The sequence below is a fragment of the Lagenorhynchus albirostris genome, chromosome 3 (assembly GCF_949774975.1).
Source record: "Lagenorhynchus albirostris chromosome 3, mLagAlb1.1, whole genome shotgun sequence".
NCBI lineage: Eukaryota > Metazoa > Chordata > Mammalia > Artiodactyla > Delphinidae > Lagenorhynchus > Lagenorhynchus albirostris.
In genome coordinates this window covers 29828673-29854732 of record NC_083097.1, presented here as the reverse complement: position 1 = coordinate 29854732, position 26060 = coordinate 29828673, and positions in this window count along the sequence as shown.

The following is a 26060-nucleotide window of genomic DNA, read 5'->3' as shown; positions in this document are numbered from 1 at the left end:
TTATGTCAAACCTAATCTCCCAGTTCATCCCACCCTCCCTTCCCCGCTGTGTCCACATGTCTCTTCTCTACGTCTGCCTTTCTACTCCTGCCCTGCAAATAGGTTCATCTGTACCATTTTTCTACATTCCACATATATGCGTTAATATACAATATTTGTTTTTCTCTTTCTGCCTTACTTCACTCTGTAGGACAGATTCTGTGTCCACCCACATCTCTACAAATGACCCAATTTCATTTCTTTTTATGGCTGAGTAATATTTCATTTTATATATATATATATATATATATGCCACATCTTCTTTATCCATTCATCTGTCAATGGACATTTAGGTTGTTTCCATGTCCTGGCTATTGTAAATAATGCTGCAATTCAGATTGTCGGAGGTCATCTTAACCTAAGTAGAAAACAAGAACTGAATATTCTTTAGGTAGAAATACTATGTAAGTGGGCAAATGATGTGGAGGGATGTTAAGTGTGCAGACACAAAGCCTATGTAATAATACACTTAGAATTAGGCAGGTCCAGAATACCAGGTCCAGTGGGAACATCACATACCAAGTCCTGAGTATGCACAGAAGCAGAGGCCACCTGGGCACCATGTAGGCTTAGGCACATTTATACACAAGTAGCACGTGTACACTAGCACTGCATACCCTAAGGAATGGAGTACACTCAGGTTTTCTGATGACTGCAGAGTGATTTAGAGGAGCTATCAAGTCAGTGGTCCACAGCTATGCATCTGAAGTCATAGATGGGAGTGGGAAACAACATTACCTGTCACAAACACAGTCCTGCTGCATAGGCCTTATTTTCTAGTTGCGGTGATTGATAATTATGGGGTTTTTGTTTTTGTTTTGGCTGTAACATGTAGTATAATATCAAACACTCTCATGAAAGGATAAGAAAGGCTACACAGTGGCAACAAAATATGTTAAAAAGTAAAATTTGACAAGAAGCCAGATGGTGTTAAGCTTTAATGTATTTAAGGTAATGTCATCTTCTCCTAAACTGTGCCAAAGTTGATGGATAAATGCACAGTAGGTGCTTTGAAGGTAGGAGTAGGGGTCGGGGAGTGGGAGGAGAGGTAAGTTTTGGATTAGGGGCTTTTAAAATAGGAGGCCAAAATTTTCTTAGTCCTCAGTTGAATACAATTAGGTGGCAGATTACAGATTGCCTTCCAGTATCTATTCTCCCCTTCTTATTAATGGAGCTATAATTTTTAGGTGGGAACTGGACACTTAGAACATAGACTGTTTCCACCCTTTCCTATGGCTTGGTTTGGCTATGTGATAAAGTTTCGTTTAAAGAAATCTAAATGGAAGGGCTGTAGGACACTTTCTGAAATTTTTAAAAGGAAGGAGAAGGTGGCCCTATAGCTTTGCCCTGCTTCCTTCTGATATCAGGCTGGAATGTGCACTTGATGGCTGGAGCACCAGCTGCCAACTTGGACCAATGCTTCTCAGAAGCTTGCCTATCTGCCTGCCTTCCTCCATGTACAGGATTTTATGAGTATCTCTGGGGTGCCCTGCCCTGGGGATATGCACCAGTGATTGTGGCTGTGACTCTGCCAGTGCACCTCCGTGTGTCTGTGAGTGTGTGCACAAGCATGTTCCAGCAAGGGGTGGACATCAGAAATGCATGTTCTGAAAGAAAGCGAGCAGCATAATTCTAGTGCTTCAGAAAGAACCGTGTGGCTGTCCAAGCTGCAAACTGGGGGAAGTCAGAGAGAGGTACCTTTCAAATCGGCCCTTTTTATGCCATTCCCCAAACTCCAGATCATTCTTGGAAAACTGGGCAGAACTGACCCAGAGAAGGAGATGGGCAAGGGACTCTGGGGTCCACCTCTGACCTTCCTGGCCTCCTCCATAATATCCCTTGTGCTATCATGTGAAATGCTGAGCACAGGGACTGGATGATTTCACTGAGTTAAGAAGTCTGAGGTGGGTTTTTACTTTTTAATGGAAAATACAGCTCAGAGCAGGGGACTTCCCTTCTGAGGGAAAGTTTCTGGGCGATGGCCACGGTAGGAGTTTGGGTAGTTGGTACTACGAGGCAAGCGGCTCCTGTCTCCCTGCTCCAGGTCCTGAGTTGGGACAGTTCTTATGGGTGAAAGCAGGACCTGAGCTAGATCTTGGGGAGGAGGTTTGGAGGAATTGGGAATGGGGTGCAGGCAGCAGGATGGCTCAGCCTTTCATTTGCCCATGAGCTTTTTCTGAGGTATCCTCTCTTTTCCTCCTTTGGAAATTCTGGTGATGTAGCTGCCATTTCCCTGGGAGCAATACTTTTACAAGAGCTTTTTTTTCTTAAATAAATTTATTTATTTTATTTTTGGCTGCATTGGGTCTTCGTTGCTGCACGCGGGCTCTCTCTAGTTGCAGCGATCCGGGGCTACACTTCGTTGTGGTGCGCGGGCTTTTCATCACGGTGGCTTCTCTTGTTGCAGAGCACAGGCTTTAGGCGCAGGCTTCAGTAGCTGTGGCCCATGAGCTTAGTTGCTCCACGGCATGTGGGATCTTCCCGGACCAGGGCTTGAACCCGTGTCCCTTGCATTGGCAGGTGGATTCTTAACCACTGCACCACCGGGGAAGCCCTACGAGAGCTTTTATTGCATCTTTAAATAAATAAACTAAACAAATAAGAGAAATTGTTATTCATTGTGGAATGCTTGAAAAATATCGAGCATCCTTAGGAAATAAAAGCTATGCCTACTTCCACTGGCTGTGGACAACTACCTTAGATGGTATTTCCCTTTAAGAAAAAGGTTAGGTAGTTGGAATAATCCATGAAGTTGTGCATCTGCTTTTTAAAACCTAACGTTATAAGGAAAACATTTTTCTGAAATTTCTAGCTCTGCTTTTACTTGTTGTGTTAGCTTGGGTGAGTCACTTAACCTCTATAAACCTCAGTATTTTCATCTGTAAAATGGAGATCAATAACAGTACCTCCTTCACCAGATTGCTGCCAGGACTAAATAAGATAATATATGAAAAACTCTTAGCTAGTGCCTGGCATGTGGTAAGCACTCATTAACTGTTGGTAATATGAATATTTTTCAAGTTATGCATCATCAACGTATGATTTTTCAATGAGTGCATATGCTGGCATTGTATATCTGTATCATAATTTATTTAACTATTCCCCTATTTTGGACATGTATATTGGGTAAAATTTTTGCTGTTATAAATAATTCGTAATGAAAAGTGCCTGAATATATAACTTTGTCCACCTTCCATAAGAAGGTAAACTCCTGGAAGGGGAAGGAATCATTGGGGGAAAGGAGAACATGAGTGGAGGGAGAGTTTTCCTCATCCATCTCACATGCTTCATAACCTCTTGTGACCGCCTCTGATACAAGTCCTTGGAGAAAGCACAGCAGCTTCTAAGGGAGCCTGGGCCAAAGGAGAAAGGATGACACTTTGGGAGATTTCTGTCTTCCCTCCTTTTGTTTCAGATTCTCAAAGGGTTGGGACTCACTGAACTGGGAAGACCTGAGGTCTAATTCCAGCTAAATGGCTGACTGTGAGTTTGGGCAAGTTGCTCAGTTTCCCTGGACTTCTTAGGTAAAATGAGGAGTTGGGTTTCGCATCAAAGCTTGCATTCTACAGACCAAAAACTCTGACAAGTTCATATCCAGTCTCAACCTACCCCACTTCCTATTTCAAGTGGAGACTCTAGTTCATGAAATCTCCAATTCATTCATCCATTCAAGAAGCATTTTTACAGCACCTACCAGTCATTTATCACAGAGGTGAATTACATGGTCCCCTGGCCTTGAGAACTCCTAGTCTAGTGGATAAGCAGAACAAGGAAAAAATTATATTGATACACTCTGATAAGTGCCATAATAGAGGCCATTACTAAGTCCCATGGGAAGACAGGAGATACCCGTTAAGTTTTTATGGTGCTGGGTGAGTGGGTCAGATTAAAAGCAGGTCACCTAGGAAGAAAGGCTAGCTCTCCTCAACCCCCTGATGCTGAGGATTAATGAAATCTCTCTCTCCACGAGACCCTTGTCTGTCTTAAAATATCTCCATAAAGCAAATATTGCTGAGAACTTCCAAGATGGGAGAGAAGGTGCTGTCCATAAGGATGAACAAGACGTTGACCTCATCCTCCCAGACACGGATGGGGAAGGGCAGCCTAGAAGTAACTGAGGCTGTAGGAGGTGGGAGTGATTTCTGCAGTCTTCTATGGGAGAGCTGGGAAGGGAGGGATTTAACTCCTGAGAGATCTGGAGAAAGCGTTTTTTCTGGCTTGGTGGAAAGAACTCTGAGTTTGGAGCCGGAAGGGGCAGGTTCAGCTCCAGAGTCTAGGATGGGCTGCCTGATAGCTGTGCGTATCAGTAAACAGCCCCAGGAACACTTGGAGATAAATGCATGCAGAGCTGGAGTACGGCCCTTTCTCCCTTCCTCCAGTTTACACACCCTAAAGGTGTGAAGGTGCTTCTCCCTGAAGGAATATAGATGAAGTACTGAGTATGGAGGCATTCGGCACATGCCAGAGCATTACCATAGTTCAGGAAGAAGGAGGATGTGAGCTGGGGTCTGAAAGAGTGGACGTCTCCAGTAGGCTTTTTCAAGAATGTTCTGGCATTCACCAGGCAGCTGTGGCTCTCTGGCAGAGGGCATCGCGCAGCAGCAGTTGCTGGGACTGGGCCTGATGCAGCGGTGGTGGTGGCGAAAGCATTCAGAGGAAACGGAAATGGAGCAAAGGGGACGGGGAGCCGGGGGCGGGGAGGGCAGGGCAGCTGACCACACCTCAGTCTGACTGGCCCAAGTGCCAGCAGGGAAGGGTCGCTGGGTCAGGGCAGGGGTGGGGATGGGTGGCTGCTCAGGAAGGGCCGGCCACCTAGCACCACGGAGACAGGACAAGGAGCGGCCATCACTGCTCCACCTCTGCCCCTCCTTGTTCTATTCCAAAGGGAAAAGCTGTGATGAAAGGCCTTTAAGAAAAGTAGGGCAGAGGGAAGATGACCCAAGCAGGGGTTGCCCGGACACTGGTGAACGGACAGCTGGGTTGAGTGTCCGGCCTGGGCAGGAGGGAGAAGTGCCCCGAGAAGCGCTGCGCTTTGTTTCGCCTTCAAACAGGATGCTCCGGGTCCAGCGGGACCCGCCCTGCCAGCCCTCCTCCCTGCGTCCCCGAGTCCACGCAGACAGAGAGGAGAGAGGAGGGTGTAGGGGTATAGTGTGCATTGAAAAACAACGCAGAAGGGAGAGAAAGTGGGCTCAGAGCGGAAAAAGGCGGGATTATATCCTCGGGTACCTTCGCGAGGCTCCAGGACTGGAGGGGGATACTGCAAACAAAACAGCGCAATGAATATTATCCCCCCCCTCCCCCCCCACCCCCGGCACGGGGAAGGCCCACTCTGTGTGTGGAGCTGAAATAGGCGGCCTTTTTAAAAGGAAGAGAAACAAATTTGCAGCATCTTGGGGCGTGTCATCTTGGAGTGTTCTTCCTTTGCATGCTCTCCACGGCAGCAGATTTCCGTCCCAGTCCGCTCCCTCCAGGGTAGTGTGGATGCCTGGTTAGGTCACTGGGGTAGGTGGCAGAGAGGCAGCATAGCTACAGGTTCAAAATGTGGACTCTAACGCCACACTCTCTGGTTTTGTAACCTGGCTCTGCCACGGGGACTCAGTTTCCTCATTTGTAAAATGGGATAATAGTAGTATCAACTGTAGGATTGTTCTTAGATCGGTTTATACATGGGAAGCACTGAGAAGACTGCCTGGCACCTGGTAAGAGCTCTGCAGTGTTGGCTTTCATTGTTGTTGTAATTAAATATCTGTGTTTAGAAGATATTCTCTAAACATTCTCTAAATGCTGTCAGAAAGATCAAAATATCAAATGCTTCCTGAGCCCTCACGTGTCCATGATGCTATGCTCTATGCTTATTTTTGGCGCTGGATTGAGTATATGTTTTCTGCCCAGGAACTTACTTTCCCCGGTGGACACACTGATTTAGACATACACAAAGAACTGAAGAATAAAATGGGAGTAAGGCACGAAAAAATAGTGCATCAGAAAAGAAACAACTGAGCATAAGAAGTCAACCCAAATTTGTGCTGTTTTAACAAAGTAGTAATCTCATTTCTTACCGGTAGGGTTTTAAAGTTGGTTAATAGGTCAATTTGTAGCTGTTAAGCTGTCATGTACTTACCTGGAAGGAAGTCTCTGTTGGACTATCACAGGATCATTCTTATCCTGGGGAACATTTTCCATAATAATATTTTATTAATCATTATAATAAATAATAAATATTTCATGTTATCTTGGTGAATAGTTTTATGTAATAATTTTTATCATGATAATTAAAATATGTAATGTATGCTGTTTTAATAAATATATTTATAACAATGTTTTATTTCTATAATAAGGTATTGAGAGATATACCAGTTATTATGTCATTTCATCATCCCAAGAATCCTGTGTTACAAAATATTTGTTATCCCATTTAACAGGTTAGAAAAGTGAGACATAGATTGAAATTGCCCAAGTCCACACAGTTAATAAACTGTAGAGCTTGTATTTAAACCTAGGACTATTTGAATCCAAACTTATTCTTAATGACAGGTAATTCAAAGCTAATAATTTGGATAATCAGAAAGATCTCAAAGGAAAGAGAGCTATGGACTGAAACTAAACATGACTAAATAAAATGGGGAGAGATGGAAATTTCTGAATGTACCTTCATAAAACTAGCTATTTGAGTCTGAATTGGAGAAACTATGGCTTACTAACAGTTTATGTGGAATACACTTAGGTTTACTTTTTTTTTTTTAATTTGAGTTTCGTATGAGCCAACAAATTGTAACATGGCTGCCAATGAAAGCTAATTGCTGTGGTTGCAGCAACAGAAGTAATATCTGCCGAAATACAACCATATAGGAATTAGTAAATAGAACACTAAGAGAGCATTCATGACAGTGAAGGGTCTGGAAAATATATTGGTTTCTAAAAATCTCAACAATGAAGAATCATAATGTTTTTTTTTCTAGAAAGCAGTAATAATTATAATAATAATACCTAATTCTTTCTAAATTCTTTATATATATATATATTTATTTATTTGTTTGTTTATTTGGCTGTGCCGGGTCTTAGTTGCAGCATGTGGGATCTTCCTTGCAGCATGCAGGATCTTTAGTTGTGGCATGCAGGCTCTTAGTTGCGGCATGTGGGCTCTTAGTTGCAGCATGCGGGATCTAGTTCCTTGACCAGGGATCGAACCCAGATGCCCTGCATTGGCAGCGTGGAGTCTTAGCCACTGGACCACCAGGCAAGTCCCAATAATACCTAATTCTGATAAAACAGTTCCTTTGACCCAGGCATATTTATACATATTAACTCTTTTACTCCTTACAACAACTTCGTAAGTAGTCTTATTATTATTCTCACTTTATGGATGAGGAAAATTTGTTAGCAGCATAGAAAACTAATAGTAGCCCTCTACCTTGTGCTTTTAGCTTCTGCCACAGTCATGTGAAAGACGCATGTGCAGTGAACAGAGTTTTTACTTTAACATATGGTTAAATCTGCAAGAGGACTAATGATAGATAAGTCATATCTCTTTTCCCAACCCTTTCCGGATGCAATATAATTAACCCCTCCTTTTCAAGAATAGCATGTAGATACAATGGCGTACTACTCAGCCATAAAAAATAATGAAATAATGCCATTTGTAGCAACATGGATAGACCTAGAGATTATCATACTAAGTGAAGTAAGCCAGACAGAGAAAGACAAATACCATATGATATCACTTACATGTAGAATCTAAAACATGCCATGAGGGACTTCCCTGGTGCCTCCCTTGCAATGCAGGGGACACGAGTTTGATCCCTGGTTAGGGAACTAAGATCCCACATGCTGCAGGCAACTAAGCCCACGCACTACAACGAAGATCCTGCGTGTCACAACTAAGACCCAACTCAGCCAAATAAATAAATAAATATTTTAAAAAATGACCCAGATGAACTTATCTACAAAACAGTAACAGACTCACAAGCATAGAGAACAGACTTCTGGTTGCCAGAGGGGAGGGGAAGTAGAGGAGGGATGGATTGGGAGTTGGGGATTAATAGATGCTAACTGTTATGTATAGAATGGATAAACATTCTACTGTATAGCCCAGAGAACTATATTCAATATCTCATGATAAACCATAATGGAAAAGAATATGAGAAAGAATGTATATATATGCATAACTGAATCACTTTGCTGTACAGTAGAAATTAATACAACACTGTAAATCAACGATATTTCAATGAAATAAAATTTTTAAAATAGTTTAAAAAAAAAAAGAATTGTATGTAGAGTGTTAGTTGTTGAAAAGAAGTGCATCCACACTTGAGCTAACTCCTTTTTTCTTTGACAAGTGGATGCCTCTGACGGCTATTTGGTCTACCAGCCAGTTGTGCCCAGATATGTGCCATAGCCAGGGAGGCTCACAAAGCCATGAGATTGTCCATCAGTGGGAAACACAGGAAATTGCAGGTTAGGTGTATACAAATTATGTGCTGGATTTAAAGGCTGAACAGTCCAGACACAGGTAGATATACAGAAAATAGTATGAACTCTTTAGCTGTGATGGTTTTCGTCAGTTGTTACTTGGCATCTCTATTTAAAAATTTTGCAATTTGTACTTTCAGCATAACAAGCTAAAAAACAAAAACACCACCACCACAAAACCAAGCCAAAAACCTGAAAGAGCACATTTAATGAAAAATAAAGTACTGAATGTTCATTTATCAAGGTAGTTGATGACAAATATAAAATTTGCATAAAATGCTCATTGACATCAGGGGTTTTAGTGATATCACTAAACATATAAAAAGCAAAGACACACATCTGCTGAAGAAGCAAAGCACCTACTTCAATGTTAGATGTTATTTTAACTGGATTATGCCCAAAGCAAACAATTAAACATGTGCAGCTGTGGAAAGGTATGTTTACACATCACTCTTTGAAGTGTGACTTTTCATTTAGATCAGATATCTGTTCTTCTAAATTAATTTCAATCATTTTCAGTTTCAAGATTTCTTGTGCACTTACAAAGCAATGTTAGAGTGTTGGCTCCATTAGCAATAAGAATTTGGTGAACAGTTAAATAATTCCAGTTTTACGTCAGGATCATCAGATATTTCAAACAGGAAATCAGCTAATTCTGGTTAATGATTCAATTCTTTTTCCATCTGACAATTCATGAAATCAAAGTAAAACTTCCAGAGGTTCATCTGTTGAAGGCGAAACACTTGATATCATTGTGAGTATTGTAATAAATTCAGTTAAAAATCCAACATTGAAGATGAAATTATCTGTTGCTGTGGTGATATTATGAATATAAATTTTAGCAGAGCATAGCACCATGGTAAAAACTGTGCTCTACTCATGTTCTCTATGGAGCAGAAATGTACTTGGAATTGATTTTGGTGCACACACAACTCCTAATTGCATCTAAACAAATTTCAATATTTTAGTAATTGAAATAGAAGCTGACAGTGGTTAAATTTGAACACAGAGTAACTGAATTACAATTTTTTTGTGTGTGTATGTGTGATGAAGCTGACCTTGAAAAGCAAACAAAAACTGCAACATGACAGTATGTACTTTCTCTTTGTCATGCATCATCATTTGAATCTTATAAATGTTTGAGCTTTTTGAAGAATTGCTTGGAAAATCAACTTAAATGTCAACCATGGGGAAGAAATCCTCCAAATTTTGATTGCGTTTTGTTCAAAATCATCTGGAAATATTTAATCAAATTATTCAATAAAGGGAACAACCACACTTTTAGCTTTTAAAGTTTATAGTAAACTGCAATGATTGAAAACAAAGTTTGTAAACAGGGAGATATTAATACTTATCCTTACAAAAGCAAGGAAAGAAGTGAACAAATTAGTTAATAAGTGCTCAAACAGTGGAATAGCTCAACATGTGGAAAAAAATCTTTTGAAAAGATTTTATTTTCAGTTTGATAAGTTTTTATTCTATTCTGGAATGCATTGAAATTAAGAAGACATGTGATTTTCATAATCTAACTTAGATTAAGTATTTAGAAGAATTATAAAAAGAACACCTTTTTTTTTTTTTTTTCCGGTACGCGGGCCTCTCACCGCTGTGGCCTCTCCCGCCGCAGAGCGCAGACTCCGGACGCGCAGGCTCAGCGGCCATGGCTCACAGGCCTAGCCACTCCGCGGCATGTGGGATCCTCCCGTACCGGGGCACGAACCCACGTCCCCTGTCTCGGCAGGCGGACCCCCAACCACTGCGCCACCAGGAAAGCCCAAGAACACCCTTAAAAGGAATTTATTTTGTAAAATATATTTGCTGAAGAAAGTACTCTGGGATTAAAAAAAAAGTACCCGTGAAATATTTGGGTTGAAATATTTACAGATTTCAATTTAAAAATTAAAATTTGAAAATAAGCTCTGTTTGGCAGACTTTGCTCAGAGCTGCCTGTGGAGTGCTCAGCACCAGTAGAGAGTGTAGTTTCTTTAATAAAAATACTACAGTCAGGGATTTCTCTGGTGGTCCAGTGGTTGAAAACCTGCCTTCCATTGTAGGGGACGCAGGCTCGATCCCTGGTCAAGGAACTAAGATCCCACATGCCACGGGACAACTAAGCCTGCGTGTCACAACTACTGAGCCAGTGCACTCTAGAGCCCGAGCGCCACAACTAAAGAGAAGCCCACGTGCCACAACGAAGAGTCCACGTGCCGCAACTAAGACCCGATGAAGCCAAATAAATAAATATTTTTAAAAATACTACAAAGAGATCAATGAAGCTGTCATGAATTTCAAATTTATTAAGCATAAAATTCAACTATGAAGAATGCTGCAGGCAATTTTATAAGAAAAGTAAAAATAATAAATCCTTATTTTAAAACTCTTTACAAAAACACCCATGACATGGTATTATAGACAGATAAAGCTAAGAAATTGATTAAATACATAAATATGTACCAAGGGTAATTATTTCACCTTTATTGTTTTTAATGTTTAGATGATTATTATAAGGACTTGAAAAGTTTTGTCTTAATATACTCAGATACATTATTTTAACATTTTAAGGAAGAATTTTATTTTTGAAATTAATTTTTAGTGAAGTAATGTATAAATTCTCCAATAATATAACACAATTTTGTTGGTCACTTAATGTTTCAAAATATTATGTAATTTTAAGCTCTTGTCTTAAGTTTTTATTTTGATGCAATTTCAAACTTATAGGAAAGTTGCAAGCCTATTACAAGGGTCTCCAGTATTCCTTCACCAGTTTCCATTTTGCTCCAATTACTTTATTTAATTTATTTATTCATTTTGGCTTCACGGGTCTTAGCTGTGGCACGCGGGGTATTCTTTGTGGCATGCAGGATCTTTAGTTGTGGCATGTGGACTTCTTAGTTGAGGCATGCATGTGGGACCTAGTTCCCCCGACCGGGGTTTGAACCCAGGCCCCCTGCATTGAGAGTGTGGACTCTTACCCACTGGACCACCAGGGAAGTCCCTTGCTCCATTTACTTTAGCATTTTCCCTTCTCTCTTACTCTCTCTCATATCAACATGTTTATGTGTATAAAATCTTTTTTTCTGAACCATTTCAGTGTAAGTTCAAGACATCATGTCCCTTTTCTACTAAATCATTTCATGTGAATTTTCTGAAAATAAGGATATTGAATTTAGGAAAATTAACATTACTATAGCACTATTATCTAACCCATAGTTCACGTTCAAATTTCATCTCTTGGATCAATAATATCTCTCATAGCTACTTTTTTCTGGTCCAGGATCCAATCCAGTTATCATTGTAGCAGTAGTTGTCAGGTCTTTTTGGCATCCTTTAAACTGAAAGAGTTCTTCAGTTTTACTTTGTCTTACTTAACCTTGACATTTCTTAAGAGAACAAGCCAGTTGTTTTGTAGAATGCTTCTCAATCTGGGTGTGATTAATTTTAGGCCATGCATTTTTGGCAGGGATAAAGTGATATGTCCTTCTCAGTGCATCACATCTGGAGGCACACGGTGTCAATTTGCCCCAATGTTAATGATGTTGACATAGATCAGTTGGATGAGGTGGTGTCCACCAGCTCTCTCCCTTGAAATGTGGAGATACGTTTTGTGAGAATTACTTGGACATCATGTAATTTTTACCCACTATATTTAACATCAGTTGATTTTATCAATTGTCCTAGATATGACCAATGGGAACTCCTTCAAGCTGGCTCCATGTTCTTTTGATATGATCTCTTATTCTTTATGAATTTCTTTTTCAGCACAAGGTATTATAGGAGCATCTTTTGCTCTTACTGCTCCAAGCCTGGAATCAGCCTTTTCTCCAAGCAGCCCTGGCTTTTTAGTAAAGAATGGTATTTATAAACCAAGATCTGAGAACGAGGTGTGCTGAATGTTATAATACATGTGTGTCATTGCTTAGAGGCCTTCTCAGTGGTAGTGCTAACACACACACACACACACACACACACACACACACAAACATGGACATATACAAATGTCTCTCTCTCTCTGTATGTATGTATACAGAACCATGAATTTATGCTGATACTTCCAGTTCAATCCAATCCCACAGATACATTCTAGTCTTCTCCCTCACCATATCTACAATATGTAATTACTCACTTGCCCATGCTTAGCCTACACAAAAAATAACTTCAGAATTGCTCAGCCATACCACTGTGAAAAGCAAATTTACTAGAGTTTAATATATATTAACAGTTTTACAAGGTAAAAATTACATACAGTGAAGTATAGAATCTTAAGTGTACAATGAGATGGGATTTTTCAAATGGATATACCTTATATACCTTATACCCTTATCAAGATAAAGAGCATTTCTATTATTCCAGTGAATTCCTTCTTGCCCCTTTAAGTCCCTCCTGCAGCATGCATACTCAAAGTTTGATTTTTTCAAACCATCTTAATTTAGTTTTATTTAATTTATCTATTGATTGATTTGCCTGAGCCATGCAGCTTTCAGGATTGAACCCTTGCCCACCGCAGTGAAAGCATGGAGTCCTAACCACTGGACTGCCAGGGAATTTCCAGTTTTACCTTGGAATTTACCTGTCTTAGAACTTCATACACAGGTCATGAAGATATTCTTGTAGATCCTTCTAGAAGTTTTGCAGTTTTAGGGTTTATTGCTAGGTCTATGATCTGTAACAAATTAATTTTTGTGAATGGTGAGATAGGAGTCAAGGGTCATTTCTCCCTCATACATATAGTTGTTTCAGTACCATATGTTGAAAAGACATTCCATTTGTTCTCATTTTATTGTTTGGTGCCCATGCTGAATATTAATTTGTAAGTATATTTATGGACTCTATTTTTTCCATTGATATTTCTCTAGCTTTATGCTATTATCCCACTGTCTTGATTATTGTAGCTTTACAGTAAGTCTTGATATGAGGTAGTGTAGGTCCTCCAACTTTGTCATCTTTTTAAAGATTGTTTTGGGAGAATTCCCTGGTGGTCCAGTGATTAAGATTCAGCCCTTTCACTTCTGAGGGCCTGGGTTCAATTCTTGTCTGGGGAACTAAGATCCCACAAGGTGTGGCCAAACAAAAACAAAACAGGAAAAAAGAAAAGATTGTTTTGGTTATACTAGTTCCTTTTTCATTTTCCATATACATTTAGAATTATCAGAGTCCATAAAAATACCTGTAGGAATTATAACTCAGATTATTGTGAATCTATAGATCCATTTGTGGAGAATTAACATTTTTAACAATATTAATTTTTCCAGTTCATGAACATGACATATTCTTCTATTTATTTAGGTCTTTAATTTTTATCTCAGCATATTTTGTAGTTTTGAGTATAGAGGTCTTGCATGTTTTTGCTAAATGTGTTTCTAAATATTTTATGTTTTTGGATGCAGTTGTAAATTGAATTGCTTTTACACTTCATTTTCAATTGTTTGCTGCTAGTGTGTAGAAATGCTACATTATAGATTTTTTTAAAGTTGATTTTTTTTTAATCCTATGATTTTGATGAAATCACTTATTAGTTCTATTATAGTTTTGTTAGATTCTTAAGGATTTCCAACTTAACATTTATGATGTCTGTGATTGAAGACAGTTTTAGTTTTTTTTCTTCTTTTCAAATCTTTTTGCCTTTTATTTCACTTACTTGGCTTATTGCAGTAGCTGGATGAGTATATAGTTTGGTTTTTTTTTTTTTTTGATGATTTACACTTTATTACACATTTTCCCCTAAAGAATTTGAATATGATTTATACTGTTTTTAGAGAATTCTGAGAATCTTTATGTGAATTAGCTATTGGTATATATTTTTATATTATACCTACTTTTATTCAGTGAGAAAAAGACACCAACAATTAAAAAAATCCAAGTTAGATAGATACACATCTTTAGTTCTCATTTATCTTTCTTTTTAGTTATTTTAGCATGATTTTGCTGCCTTGATATTGAGGCAGATTCCATTCTCCACTCCCCTAACCCCCCCAACCCCACAACTAGTTCTATTTCCAAGTTAAGTATGGTCACGTGACTAAATTTTCTCTAAAAATATGTGAATGGAAGTGATGTGTGCCACTTCTTGACCTAGTCTAGGGTATGTCCCACTACAGTTTCTTCTGCCTGTTAGCCAGATGCAATCTTAATGTGACAGTGACCTGACTTTAATCATATGATAAAGACCAGGCACTACGGTTTCTTCTCTATGTCTTTGGATGTAGAATATCTTTTTTTGGTAGATTCCAGTCTTTTTTTAACCCATGGTTGTTCAGCAGTTAGTTGTGATTTTGGTGTGCTCGTGAGAGGAGGTGAGTTCAAGGTCCTCCTACTCTGCCATCTCGTCTCCCTCCCAGGCTCAAGACCAGGCACTAAGGAATGGTGGAGGAACATGAAGGAAGGATCCTGGGTTTCTGAATGACCATATGGAGGAAAGCAGCCTTTCGACCTGGACTGCTCCTTTCAGACTATCAGATGAGAGGAATACACTTTTGTCTTCTTAAAACTACTCAATTATTGTTCATTCTCTTTATTTCAGCAGCCTAGTCTAAATAACAGTTAGAGAAGGAATAGGTCCAGATGGTTTCTCAAGTTCACAGGTTCAAGTTAGTCCATTTAGAGTATATAGTTTTTTGGTAGAACTTGTGTAAAATTGATATTATTACCTCCATTGTTTCTGATGAGTAGTCTACCATCATTCATATCATTTTTCTCTTTTTAGTAATATGTCTCTTTTTTTCTTAATGCTTTTAAGATTTTTTTTTATCTTTGATTTTCAGCTGTTTGATTATGATGTGCCTAAGTGTATTTTTCTTTGTGTTCATCCTGCTGGGAGTTTGCTGAGCTTTTGGGATCTGTGTGCTGTTTTCCATAAAATTTGGTAACCTTTGGCCATTATTTCTAAGTCATTTTTCTTCCTGTTCTTTATATTCCCTTCTTCTGGGATCTAATTGCAAGTATGTTGGTCTTGTTGACATTGTCTTATACATTTCTGAGGTTTTGTTCATCTTTTTTCAGTCTTTCTCTCTCTCTCTCTCTCTCTCTCTTTTTTTTTTTGACCATGCTGTGTGGCTTGTGGGATCTTAGTTCCCTGACCAGGGATTGAACGTGGGCCCCGACAGTGAAAGCACCAAGTCCTAACCACTGGGCCGCCAGGGAATTCCCTTTTTTTTTCTTTTTATATTGGATACTTCCTATGGACCTATTTTCAAATTCATTGACCCTTTCTTCAAACTCCATACTGTGATTCTTCAAACCAATAAGACTGGGACTTTCTGCTTAAGTTCTAGCTGACTTCTGTCTGTGTGGACTAGGAAATACCCTCAGGCAAAAAAGCTATATAATAGCTAGTGGGAAGCAGCCGCATGGCACAGGGATATTGGTTCGGTGCTTTGTGACAGCCTGGAGGGGTGGGATAGGGACGGGGAGAGGGAGGGAGACGCAAGAGGGAAGACATATGGGAACATATGTATATGTATAACTGATTCACTTTGTTATAAAGCAGACACTAACACACCATTGTAAAGCAATTATACCCCAATAAAGATGTTAAAAAAAAAGTTATATAAACACAAATTTTATCCAACTTAGTTCTCTTTCAAAGACTGTCCAGTTTCTACTGCTTTTGATTGATCTCCAGAGCCTTCAAACGGCTGTTTTAAACTATTTTTTGCAGCATTATCTGCAGAAAATACAAGCTACTTTGTCAATATCAGATATGGAAACAGTAATACAAATATTATTCCCAAATTTACCTAAAAAAGGAAAAATATGTCATAGATATAAATATACATATAACTGCAAAACAGTCAGTAGAATAGAAAGTTGTAAAAATAAATAAATTTAAAAAATTTTAGTAAATATTTGGGGGAGTTCCCTGGCAGTCCAGTAGTTAGGACTTGGTGCTTTCACTACTATGGCCCTGGGTTCAATCCCTGGTTGGGGAACTAAGATCCTGCAAGCCACATGGCACAGCCAAAAAAAAAGAAGAAAAAAAAAATTGGGTTACAGCTGACAAACTTACCTTAAAATATTCCATGTGTTAACACGAGCCTATTTGTGCATCACTAGAATGTAGCACAAGCCACGTGTAGTTCACCTCCTGAGTCAACAGCCCCTGAGTGGCTCTATTTGCTATTTAATGAGTGGGGTGTGTGGTTGGGTATTTGAGCATTGTGGCAGCCTCAAATTGTGCTATCAAGGTTTCTAAAGGCATGCCCTCCATTTTTGTACTTATCTCATGGCAATTCAGCCACAAACATCTTACAGACTGGCACCAGTCCATGAAATGTACTACGCAGAGTACTGATACACAAAACCTCCCCCAGCTCTCTGGGCGGGATTTCTCCCCTGCCTCACTTCCAGTTTTATTTTTCACCCTTTCTGCTCTGCTCTGTCCTCAGGAGGCTGACATGTATCTCTTGCCTTCTGGCTTCCTGTTGCATCTGACCAATGGAGAAAACCAGAAGGAGATGGAAGGGCAGAATAGTCAGGTTGATGTGTTTAATCCTGTAGCCCTTTCTTAATGGGTCGCTGGAGATTGGTTGTGTTTCTGTCCCTCTACTAAAGGCCACAGATCCAGTCAGGTAGCCATCTCATTACGGCTACCTTCTTTCGGTTCTGGTATCTACTCTGTTCCCTTGTCCTCCAGGCCTTTGTTATTAGCATGATATTGCATTTTCCTGCCCACACAACTGTGTTGACTATCCTCAAATGATGTGTGTGCCACCCCTTTGCTGTCAGGACTCTGACTAACACCCCCTCAGGTAAGATGTGTGTGGGTTGCAGTAGTAAGCAATTTGCAAAGATCTAGGACTCAAATACCCTCTGTTTTATGGATAATGTTAATAGACCATCTCTGATGAATTGAGACAGCTTAGACTGAGGGTCAGCTGGTGGTTAGGGACATTCAGTATGAGGGAGGGAACCAAGGACAAGAAAAGGGCTGGCTTGCAGCATAGCACGTGGCCAAGGCGGCAGGTTCCTCCTGATGCAACCTCCCTGGCACTGTGGACATACCTCTGAACAACAGCCATGTCTATTTAGAACAAGCCAGGTAACTAGTCGTGTTGTGTAGTGAGTATTGCTGATCTTAACATGTCTTTCTATTTTTCCATACTCTAGCTTGAGAAACACCTGCCAGACCAGTGGCATAGCCATGGATTGGTATTCAGGTCCCCTTCTTCAAGGGATTGGTGGCCAGCACAGATATCATGAGACACCACGGTTCTCACAGCAATGAGGAAGAATTGTATTGCACTATCAAACCACCGCTTTTCATAGATACTCCCTCAGCAGCAACTGCAGCAAATCCTGACATCCATCAGTGGGTGGACTCGTCATAGTTTCCAGTTTTCTCCCATCATGAGGATGGTAAAAACAGGACTGACCCCTTGGGCTAAGACTCCTTGGTTTTTTTTCCCTTGACATTGGAGGTGAGACAACCCTGAAGAGAGAGGCAATACTTTTTCACAATAGAGGAGTAAGATGCATAGTTACTTAATTTGAATATTTTTAAGAGATATCCTTATTTTATATTGCATGTTGGTAAAGAGGGGCATATCAATCACAAGAATAGCTAAGAGACATATTTAAAACTGCAGGCTGCAGAGACAACAATAGCACTAGAACTATGTTATGTTCTCTGTTATGTCCGTGTTATGTTCTCTATAAGTATTGGTGTTTTAGGGCAGAAAATTTGTTCGAGAACACATTTACGAAGTGGATAAAATCCTCATTTCATTTGTATAAGTCTTCTTCCTAAAGAAGGTAGAATTTTAGAATGTCTTATTTTTTATGGTATCAACTTGGGCTTGGTTAGATGATGAGACCAATGATGAGGATGTTTGTGGGGAGAGAGGAACACAGAGAACCAAATTTAACTGGTTAAATTTACCAGAAGTTATTGTTTTTGTGATCTGTTTTTATTCTGTTGGGGCCAGTGTGTTGATTTTGAAGTCTTTATCTGCCCTTGGAGATTTCAATGGTGAGCACATTTTAAGAACTCTTTAAAAAATTCACCCTCAATAGCTCTTTAAATGCAATCACCTGTTGGCAAGTGGTCAAGACATAATTCATAATGAAACATTTGTTGTTTGGGATTAGTCCATATCCATCAAGCAAAAGCTTGTCTAGTAGTCAATTGCCTTTTCCAGAGGTCCTGTTAGGGAGACTTGCTGTATGTATTCTTTTTTTTTTTAAATTTATTTGTTTTTATTTTTGGCTGTGTTTGGTCTTCGTTGCTGTGCGTGGGCTTGCTCTAGTTGCGGCGAGCGGGGGCTATTCTTCGTTGCAGTGCACGGGCTTCTCATCGTCGTGGTTTCTCTTGTTGCAGAGCACGGGCTCTAGGCACACGGGCTTCAGTAGTTGTGGCACGTGGGCTCAGTAGTTGTGGCTCACAGGCTCTAGAGCGCAGGCTCAGTAGTTGTGGAGCACAGGCGTAGTTGCTCTGCGGCATGTGGGATCTTCCCGGACCAGGGCTCGAACCTGTGTCTCCTGCATTGGCAGGCAGATTCTTAACCACTGTGCAACCAGGGAAACCCTGTATGTATTCTTTTAATATGATTCATATCAAGGGTTAAATTCTGTGATCCTTGCTGGGGTCACATGGTCAAGCTTATGCTGGGTTAAGTATTTTTCTTTCTTCACCCACCATCAGAGGCTACAAGGCCCTGGACTTTTCTCTGTCCAATGTCAGGACTAACCTTGTCTTTCTTCCTTCATTCCTATTGTTCTTCTTTTCTATTTCCTATCACTTTACTCATGCACTGCCTGCCTGGGTGAGGAGGCAATGGAAGAATGCCACTTAATGTCTTTATGTGAAAATTTTAGGTGACAAGCAAAGAGCAAAGTCTGGCAGGGAAGATACCTAATTAGAGGTGATCATGTTTGAGACAGATGCTCAAATTAAGGTGAGCACACAGTGTTATGGTGCGTATGGGAGAAAGGTCATCTTGAGAAGATCTTAGAAAGTTTTCTTTTTTTTATTTCTGGCCCAAGGTGCAGCTTGTGGGATCTAGTTCCCTGACCAGGGATTGAACCCGGGCCCTTGGCAGTGAGAAGGCAGAGTCCTAACCACTGGACTGCTAGGGAATTCCCAGAGAAAGTTTTCTATATTAGAAGATATATAGGGATTTCCCTGGTGGTCCAGTGGGTAAGACTCCATGCTTCCAATGCAGGGGGCCCGGTTTCGATCCCTGGTCAGAGAACTAGATCCCGCATGCATGCCACAACTAAGAAGTCTGCATGATGCAACTAAAAAAAAAAAAAGAAGATCCCACATGCTGCAACTAAGACCTGGTGCAGCCAAAAATAAAGAAATTAAAAAAAATATATTTTTTTTTTAAAAAAGAGAAGAAGATATGTAAAGAAGTACAGAAGCATGAGCTGAAAGATAAACAGGGCCTAAATCATGAAATAATTGAATGACATATTAAGGAATTCAGTCTTTAATCTGAATTATGGGGAACCGTAGAATATTTTTAAGTGGCATGTTAAGGTTTATGTCTTTGAAAGCTCTCTCTAGTAGTGTTATGGAAGATAAACTGTAGATAGAAGATCTAATGGGACACAATGGAAGCAGAAAGGGTGAGAAATTGTAAGGGCCTGGAAGTGGGGGCAATGAATTTGCATAAGAGGAGACAGAGGCAAGAGACATTTCAGGACTTAGACTCCACAGGACTTGGGTTGGCTTGGAATAGGATGGGCAGATGAAATAAGGATTGGGGTTTTAGGGGTGATGGATAGTAGTATCACTGGTCAAAAGAAGGAGTATAAGAATAGAAGCAAGTTAGTTGGGGGGAGTGGGTAAGAGATTCTGAGTTTAGTTTTGAACATATTGGATTTGAGGTGTCTATGGGGAGATAATATTACATGTGTAAGCATGGAATAAGAAGAAAGATTTTTGGTTTTTTTTCTTTTTACAACTGGTAATATTCAGTAATTCTCAGTCCAGTATATTTTTTCAATCATATTCCCACTGTTATAATTTTCTTCTTTCTTGATATTTGGCCACTCATAGATATATTTCTGACTCATTTACATTTATATGCTGAGTTATTTTTGTATCATCACTATTTTTGATTAGAAATACATTTTGCCTTGAAATATGCAATTAAAGTTTATTTTATTTGCATTATTGTTTGATATTGCAGTGCAAAACATTTTTTACATACATATCTCATATTTTTATATACAACCCTGATACAAGTAGGTTTTATCAGATGAGGAAACTGAGGCTTAGAGGTACCAGGCAAGTACTTAGGCTTGTGCAGAGAGAGTTCCAAAAAATAAAGCTAGAGAAAGTGGACCTGCAATGGGCCTGCAGAGTAAGCATAACCAGAAGAAAGTGTCAGAGCTGAGATAAGAAGAAGAAGCTGGGATAGGAAGTTGATGTGGGAGAGTTGGAGGGGTTCCCTAGCAAGCGTCAGGAGTAGCAGAATATTGCCCCGGGCTTGACTTCTACCTGTGTGGGACGGTGTGCACCTGGGTCCGTTTCAAGAACCTCTAGGCTATTCACATTCAATCCCACGTATTAACAGAACTTCTAGTATGTCCTTGGCACAAGGTTAGGAACTGGGGATATAAAGATTAAATAAGAGAGTCCTTCTCTCCCCAGGGCTGGGAGTGACATATGTATAAACAACAGACTATACACAACCGTTAAGTTCTAAAATAAAGTGAAGAATAATATACTTTGGGAATAGGGAAGAGAGTAGCTAATATTGTCTAAGAGTTCAGCAAAGAGAAGGAGAAGAAAGGAGTTAATTTGAGCTGAAACTTGAAAAGGCAGGGGAGATACTTACTAGGTAGGAAAGGAGGGCAAGGATGTTCCAAGTGCTGGGAAGGACAAAGGTGAAAGCTTGGAAGTATAGATGTGTATGGAGTGGATATAAGTTGGTGTAAAACATACTACCAAGACTAGACCCCCTCAAGGAAGGAGATGCAGGTGGAAAGGTGGACCTCTTATCACCGTCTCTATGGAAACTTTTCAAAGGCATGCCGGGAGGATGGGTGAGGCGGGGAACTCAGACCACCTCTTTCAGTGGTAGAATCACCTGGGTTTCTGACCCCTGAGCAGCCCATGGCTCTTCAATGATCTCTATGTCCACAGATCGTAGGAGGAGTGAGAAGATTGAATACAACGGAACCCCCTCCCTTCCTCCTTACCTAGGAGTCTGGACAAGTTTTCAGGCAACTCATTTTCTACAGGTTGTTAGGTCACAGGCACTGTGACCTTGGTGTTTCTTGTGGCTTGGAGGGTCCCAGCTCTTTGCAGTAAAGATAATCATGAAAAATTGGGTAGAAGTCAAGTGTTTGTCAACTGTGAGAGAGAGGGCTGCATGAAAAAGACAGGACTCAATTCACCTTGATGTGTAGTCAGGATGAGCTGGTCCACCTGGCAGAGAAGATAGTCTGTGCTCAGGCGCAGGTATGGAAATTAATGAGACACATGTTGGTGGGAAATTGTGACAACTGGCTTCCAATGAACAGAGCACTTACGTTCAGGACAAGGCTCATGTCAGCAAGGCTATTTATAAAGCATTTATATCCCACGTGGAAGGACACTGCAAGCTTCTGAGCACTGGATAGGGAAAGTGACATTTTAGGAAGATTATTTTGATGAATGGGAAGCTTGGAGTCTCTCATTATATAAGTATTCTCAACTCCTGGGTTCTTATGAAGTGGGGCCTTTGTATCGTTTTCATGCCAAGCAAATTCATTTGAAACCCATCAACCTCTTCTTCATGACTGAAGGTTCTGGAGTTTAGGGTAAGCATAGGAATGAGTTAAGGAAAAATTGTCTGAAGCCTGCATGCAGTCAGTAGCTGAAATCAGCAGGTATTTTATCATCCCTGTGCCATGTGCAGTGGTTTTACCCGAGTATTTTTTATCTGTGTTTGCTTCAATCTCAGGGGACAATCTGTTCAATCACCAAAAGGGATACCTTCAAAGAGTTTTCTTGGATAAAGTCCACTCATGTGGTCAGCTGTGACCTCATCTTACTGCTCCAGGGGCCCTGGTTTGGGACTTGATATCTTGAGTTCCTGCTTGAATAGGGAAGCAGAGAGGCCATTCTTTTTCATGCTTCTCATTTTGGAACATGTCAGAAACCACCATTAGCTTGTTAAGTGTTTCTCCAAAAAAATGTTTTTTTATTTTTAAATACTTTAGCCCATTGTCCTGCTTATTGTCAAGAGCTGGTAGAGACAGCCAACAGCTCATATTCTTTTCACAAACAAACACAAAGTGGGAGGTTTGGGGAGGTGCAGGGGTGGGGAGAGTAGGGCTTTTCACTTTGCTGGCACAAGAGCTGGAAGTGTAAGGAAAGAATAGAAATACTCATTCAAATTTTCCTAAACTAAATTGAGAACTTGATGTTTCTACCAGTGACCATAATACTCATCTCACAGAAATGTTCACACTTCTCTTTCTTAGCTGTCTTTTCAAATTCGAAACGGTTGGAGCAGGCTCTGTATTCCTTTATTTTATTCATTCTTGTGAGCGAGGCTCCCTGGCAGACTCCCGAAACCCCTTGGAGGAGAAGCCACGTGTCATGGCACATTTCTGTTGCCCGGTGCAGCCAGAAGTGGATGCAAATTCAGTCCCCTCCACTGCTGAATTCACATCCTTCTCCTGGAGCACAAGGGCTGGGGCAGATTCAGCTTGAAGAGCAGCTGAGCCGATGGATGGATGGGAGCAGTGTGAAGGGACTGGGGGCAGGTCTTTTGTTGCATCCCCAGGAAGTGAGGCTGTGCGCGGGACCGGACCTGCTTCCAGAACAGGCCCCCGCTGCCTGAAACAACTCATTCCCTGAAGGGCCTCTGACTCATGCCTCTAATAGAACTATTATGGTTTCTTGGCTGCAAAGTTGTCCTTTTGAAATGTAGGGGTTTTTTTCTTTTTGCAATTTGAATTCTGAGTCATCTATATAGATTAATTCCCCTGCTTCCTGCTCTCATGGTATTTTCGAAGCTTTCTTCACAATATCCCTTTACTCAACTAGATTTTAATCTCTATGCATGCAAAGGAATGGGTGTCTACTCTATTCACGACTGTATGTCCAGTGTCTGGAATGCTAAATGGAGCCTGGAGGCACATGATAATTTGTTGAATGAATGAATGATGTGCTTTTCCACTGTAGCCCTACCAAGCAAGAATGGTTTTTAAGAGACATCAGACCTCCTAAAGCCATAGCAGGTGGACAGTTAAGTAACATGACCCAGAATTTCCCTAGGTTTTTATTTGGGGCACAATTCAACAAGCATGGTCATCTGGTTTCTATGCTACAGTCCAGTACAAGTAAATTGGAGACACAGAGGTGGGCTGCTGCTGGAGAAAGGTGACTCGGATAGAAAAAAGAGAAACAACGTAAAGTGTGACAAAAGGCAGGCTTAACTTTAGTGAAGTGTAGGAGCATAAGGCTACTGAATTCAGGGGCAAGTCACCTACAAGCTCACAAGCACTGAGTTCACCCCTCTATTATACTGAAATGTAACCATTGGGTTGGCAGTGAGAATTTTCAGTTATCTGGAAAGTTTACGGTGTGAACTGGTTTGTTTCCAAATGACGCTGGGCCATGGAGGTATTAGCATGTCTTGGTATGTCAACTGTTTCTTTTAATCCTTTAGAATATCCACCACTTATCTTTGACATGCATAGTAATAATCATATCCTGTTCTGTTTCTGCTTCACAAGATATGCCTCCATCGCCATAGTTTCCTTCTGAGCAGGAGGAGAATCTTCTACTAATTCTAACTCATAGAGCCTTTATGCACATCTGTATTGGAAATTTCCCCCAATCAAAAACAAACAAACAAAAAACAGATAAAGGAAAAGTCGAGAGAAGAAAGCAATGACAAGAAGTGATGCTGAAGGTACAGTGATGCTAAAAAGCACAATTCTGATTTTTACACACCTAATGAAGGAATAGAATAGATTTCACAGGAGAGAAAAATAGAGACACGCAACTGGGGAGAAGCCAAGGATGTTTTCTTAAGGCAATGGAGGGGCAGGTTTTTGTCAACGGAACATGTGATTCTTCTGAACACATTTTTATGTTCATACCACACTGAACAATATTTGATTCAGATTTCTAGGTAAGGAGAAAAACATTGTATGACTCAGGCCATAAAAAAAAAGTCCCAATTCCAGAATTTAATATTTGAGGGACAAATATTGGGTGTCTCCTCCTCTGTGCTAATTCTAAGCAGGCACCAGGTTGTCTACTGTGTGAGGTGCCACTTAATTAACACCTGAAGGGAACATATGCTGAGCACTAAATATGTAATGTGAAATAACAGGAAATGGTTACACTCCAATTATGATTGGTAAACAACTTAAAGGAAAAGGTGAAATGAATGAAAAAGGAGAGATGAACTCTTCAACACTCAGCTTATATTGACGGTGAAAAGGTTATAAAGAAAAACAATTTTTCCATATTCTTTTCTAATCTTTGTCAACGGGAATGCATGTTTTACATAATTACAACCATAGTGTATGTGTATTTGTATTCATTTTTTTTATGACTAAGTATTCCATGGAAGCTACTACTGGAAAAAAAACTGCTTATTGTTTTGGGGAAAAAAAGAATTAGTTCATCTCACTCCATAAGCTCATTTAATTTGCAGATTGACTAGACAGTAAAATGCAAAAGTGAAACTTCTGTTAGAAAATAAAATGGAATAAAAAGTAAATGATACAAAACTAATTTGAAAATATACATGCACCCTAATGTTCATAGCCCTATTTACAACAGCCAAGACACAGAAGCAACCCAAATGCCCATCAACAGACAAATGGATAAAGAAGATGTGGTATAAACACAATAGAATATTACTCAGCCATAAAAAGGAATGAAATTCTGCCATTTGCAGCAACATGGATGGACCTAGAGAATATTATGCTTAGTAAAATAAGTCAGACAGAGAAAGACAAATACTGTATGATATCACTTATATGTGGAATCTAAAAAATAATACAAATGAATGTATATGCAAAAGAGGAACAGACTCACAGATATAAAAAACAAACTTGTGGTTACCAAAGGCGAGAGAGAAAGGGGAGAGGGACAAATTAGGGGTATGGGATTAACAGATACAAATTCTATATGTAAAATAGATAAGCAACAAGGATATATTATATACTACAGGGAATTATAGCGATTATCTTGTAATAACTTATAAGGGACTATAATCTGCAAAAATACTGAATAGCTATGCTGTATACCTGAAACTAATATAATATTGCAAATCAACTTTACTTTAATAAAAAGTAAATCATACCACTGGGAAAAAGTCCAAATACAAAATACTTAGAAATAAAATGTATAGGTCCTATATGAAGAAAACTAAAAACTGTGTTGAGGGAACTAAAGGAAGATTTGAATAAATACAAAACCAGGTCATGTTAGTGGATAGAAGGCTTAATATAGTAAAGTTGTCAACTTCCCCCAAATATCTATAGCACTAACATATTTAATCAAAATGCCAATAGGATTTCTCTTTGAATTAGGCAAAATGCTTCTAAAGTTCACATGGAACAATTAATGTAGGTGAAAATTGAAGAAAATGATG